The sequence below is a fragment of the Sinocyclocheilus rhinocerous genome, unplaced genomic scaffold (assembly GCF_001515625.1).
Source record: "Sinocyclocheilus rhinocerous isolate Xijiao unplaced genomic scaffold, SAMN03320098_v1.1 scaffold659, whole genome shotgun sequence".
Classification (NCBI taxonomy): domain Eukaryota; kingdom Metazoa; phylum Chordata; class Actinopteri; order Cypriniformes; family Cyprinidae; genus Sinocyclocheilus; species Sinocyclocheilus rhinocerous.
Genome location: NW_015652995.1, coordinates 1754291 through 1755992, shown reverse-complemented (window position 1 = coordinate 1755992; position 1702 = coordinate 1754291).

The following is a 1702-nucleotide window of genomic DNA, read 5'->3' as shown; positions in this document are numbered from 1 at the left end:
ACTCTTAACTTTTATAAAGAATATCTCTTTGGATTTGAGACTTTAGTCTTTGCAACTTTAGAGATCTTATCTATTCACAAACAGCTTGTAACACTCCAAAGAGAAAGGAAAATTTGAAATTGCATCATATGACCCCTTTAAAGGAATAGTTCACCCCAAAACAAACAATACATATGAATGAATGATATAAATCATTCATAAAATTTATAATATATAAAAAACATATGAACCATATATAAAATTTACTCACCCTCTGCAGTGAATGGGAATCAGTCAAATTTACTGATCCTCTGCAGTGAATGGGTGCCATTAGAATGAGAGTCCAAACAGCTGAAAAAAACATTACAATAATCCACAAGTAATCCACATTCCACACGACTCCGGTCCATCAATTTACACCTCGTGAAGTGAAAATCTGTGTGTTTGAAACAAATCCATCATTAAGGTGTTTTAACTTTAAACCCACACTTCAGGCCATAATCCATAATAATGGTTCCACCATTGAAAAAGTTCATTTCACATCAAAATCCACCAACATTTAAAACTGTTTTAGACTTGTTGCTGGAGAAAGGAATATTATGGTTGAAGACTCTTAGTATGATCGAGTATTTTATCCAGAAGCAAAGTTAAAAACATCTTATTAATGGATTTTTTTATTACAATAAGTAACTTTTCATTTCACAAGATGCTAATTGATGGTCAGGAGTCGTGCATTACTTGTGGATTGTTGTGATGTTTTTATCAGCTGTTTGGACTCTCATTCTGACGGCACCCATTCACTGCAGAGGATTCATTGGTGAGCAAGTGATGTAATGCTAAATTTCTCCAAATCTGTTATGATGAACAAACAAACTCATCTTCATCTCACATCACACTGCTAGCATCCACTAGTGTCCAAGTGAGAATTAAGCCACATCACACGATTTAACAAGTTAAGAAATAAGCAAAAGTACTTTCTTCGGGAACAAAACACTCAGTTCTATCTAATTCATTAGTTTTCTCAGCTAATAGAGTGAATTATTGTCAGATAGGAAGCTTTCAATGCAGAGTCCTCGCCATTGCTTCCAATGCCGAACATGTTTGCTTGAAAGGCTGTCATGTCCCTTGCCTGACATCTAATTTTGTCTGAACTGATTTATTTTGAAAGAAATTAATAAGAAAGAGCGCATTTGCCAGCAAGGATGGGATAGAAACAACCAGAAATAAAGGCGTACCATTTTTGTGAGTATTATTATATAAATGTTAGCATACAGATCTGAGGTTTAAAGCTTATTCAAACCAAATTTGCAGATTTCAAAATGAAACAATATAACAGTTTCAACTTTAAACAGAGGCAGAAATACTGTACTATGATGACTGGACATCTAAAATAAAAATTAAATTATTTATTTATTTACAAAAATAAAGATGATATAGATAGATAGATAGATAGATAGATAGGCCACTGCCATGGTGTTGGTTTGAGCTATGGATGGAAAACATCCCGATGCATGAAATAATTTACCCTCAAGCATCAGTTTAACTCGGACCTCTGTTCTTCATTATAAATAGAAAAAACATATCTTCTGAATTGTTGGGTTGAATGTATGATGTCTCTTCCTAGTGTGGCATTGTTTTGTTGTTCATATCTCTGTTGCCATAAAGCCCAGTGTCAGTGTGAAAAAGGACAAACATAAAAACACAAACTGGGCCAATTATCAGT